Genomic DNA, 2,613 nt, shown 5'->3' with positions numbered 1-2,613 from the left:
ACAAATATACGTCATGCTTAATTACAATTAAGTCAATAAAACAACAAACGAATTTTATTTTTCCACAGTTTTTTCTCTCAAGATTGTTTATCTGCCGTTTCTTTGTTTATCTTCCCTAACATTTTTTTCTCTTCTTCGCACACATAAACAATAACATTTTCATAACAGCTCTCACAAAAAATTAATGGTCGACACTGTATTTGTAGAAGGTGCATAACAAATATTGTGGTAGGCCTACATTTAAAACATTTTATACTACTAAAGCTATTGGGAGAAATGCGCGTTTCAATTGTAAGCGTCTGACATTTAATTAAAATATTTTTAAAAGAGGCCAACACCATTACATTATTGTTAAAATATAACTGTTTTTGCATGTCTAATAACACACACAAATCAATTTAAAATGGACCTCGCAAATGCACAACTTTTTTGTTCTCTATTTAAATATGTTTTCAGAACCTTCCTATAAAGGACTACAATATTAAATGCAAATATGATAATTTTGGAGTTAAATTAAACAATTAAAGTCATCCATCTGTCACACTATAACGCTTGGCGCGTGCTGCCTGACAGGACAAAACGGAACCAGAATAATAAATGGTTCAAAAGGTTAACATCTGTTGTGGGAACTTTGCTTTTAGATCAGCATAAATTCTTGCTCACAATTGATAAAGGACAGTCACGTTGTAAAAGTTATATTTAGCCTACAACATCTACATGTTTTATTTATTTAAATGAATCATTTTAGATGTTTGTTAGTTTTGAAAAAAAAAAAAAAAAAGTGCAATGTGAAAAGGCAGTGAAAAACTTTAATGACTGGTGTGTGAACTATATTTATACAGAATAACTCTAAAACTTATAACTTAAAAGAAAAGAAAAAGGTGTAAAGCAAAAGTTTTGAATTGTTAATGCATTTGCGCGGAACAGTTTTCAAATTAATTGTAGCCTAACTCAAAGGACTAAACATTTTACTAACACGAATATTGAAATTACTGATTAACATCCTTATAAGCTATAATAAATGTTACCTTACTATACCTCTGAGAGAATACAAGTAACAAAAAAAATATAATACGACAGTTATAAATGAATAAATGAACAAACCGTGTTATGCACTAGACAGCTCCAGAAAGAAGAACCTTGTCCTTTACAAGCTGTCCAACTCTTTACTCTATCCTCGTGTCTTTATGTAATTTCTTGCATTGAGCATCTTCCCGCCGTGTTATATTATATTTCTTCATCTACTTTGAGATCCTCCGATAACAAAGTGATATCTGTTTTTGTCAAAATTGTGATGCTGAGTAATTCTGCCTTTCACTGTGTTTCTTTTGTAAAAATAATGGATGATGCCTTCGATATTGAGATAAAAATATGGGGGTGATGCATCGTGACCCCAGACTCTAGACAATAGAGATTGCTCTGTCGATAAGATTGTAGAAAAAGTAGTGAAATGTTGTTAGTCCTCTTGAGCGAGACTGCGATTACTTGAGAATCAACTGGCGATAAAACAGCCCTTTAATCGAAAACCATCTGCGTTAAATCCTTCTCTTTCGCTAGAGCTCCGTCGCCTGATCAGGCTATAACGGATCAGGGTATGAGAGAATTTCTAGTAAAAGCTGTTCAGAATGACAGAGGGTTGGAATATATTTGTGGGGTGGTATTGTCTAACACCGCCCCTTCGCATCATACCTTCTTCTCTTGCCCCTCTCCACCCATCTCATCCAGGTCCGCTACATATATATATATATATACTTACCACCCACACACTCACACCCACCTATTCCTATATATATATATATATATATATATATATATATATACTTACCACCCACACACTCACACCCACCTATTCCTATATATATATATATACACATATATATATATATATATATATATATGTATGTATGTATGTATGTATACAGGTGTAGTGCACTTCTTTATCCGTCGTCATTGCGTATACTCACTTCAAAATCCCCTCTGATGTGCATCATTCAGTAGTGTCCTGGCTGCCTTAGCCAAAATCATGACAGTCCAGCATATGCAGACCACTAGTAGGCAGTGTCCGTGGTAATGTTGAGTATCAAGGTAAAAGCCGAAGAAGAAGCAGCACTTACAAACATAAACTATAGTATCTATAGTTTATGTTTGTATTTGGCATGCTCTTTATATGCTGAAATTACTTTTTGCGTGCATATGATACGCAATGGGTAGGATTAGTAATGTGAGGAAGGGGTGTATTATAGGCCTACGTAAGCTACGCCAAAAGTGTGTATCATATGCACACGAAAAGTGCGTATTATATGCACGTCAAACAAGTGCAAGCCAATGGTAATTTCTGCGTATAAATAGCACGCCAAATAGAAGCAGAAAATCGTGCTATTGATATGCACTTTCATGAGATCGGGCTCCAATTTTCACGTGTGGACGGACTAAGGAATAAAGAATAGTTTGCTCAAAATTCATAATTATGTAGTTGTCTCTTCTTATTTGTGGGCCAGTATTGATTGCAAAATCTGCACCTCTTCTGTGGCTAATATTAATTTCATAATGATCCTTGAGAAGTTTGACAAGATCCTTGAGAGATGTGACAATGTGCATATATAGTGGCCCAGT

The 2,613-nt window shown here is 34.4% G+C and overlaps 1 protein-coding gene across 1 annotated transcript in view; it reads right to left on the bottom strand.

Moving 5' to 3' along the window:
* LOC127514382 (helix-loop-helix protein 2-like) overlaps positions 1 to 1,689 on the bottom strand; it is a 4,456-nt gene extending 2,767 nt beyond the window's left edge. Inside the window, exon 1 of the mRNA XM_051897170.1 lies at positions 1,105 to 1,689. The gene's annotated coding sequence lies outside the window, so the exon portion shown is untranslated. The remainder of the gene's footprint in view (positions 1 to 1,104) is intronic.
* Positions 1,690 to 2,613: the final 924 nt, after the last annotated feature.

This window comes from Ctenopharyngodon idella, chromosome 1 (genome assembly GCF_019924925.1).
Source record: "Ctenopharyngodon idella isolate HZGC_01 chromosome 1, HZGC01, whole genome shotgun sequence".
In the NCBI taxonomy this organism is placed as follows: Eukaryota; Metazoa; Chordata; class Actinopteri; order Cypriniformes; family Xenocyprididae; genus Ctenopharyngodon; species Ctenopharyngodon idella.
Note: the sequence above shows the minus strand (reverse complement) of the source record. Positions and strands in the feature narration are given on the sequence as shown.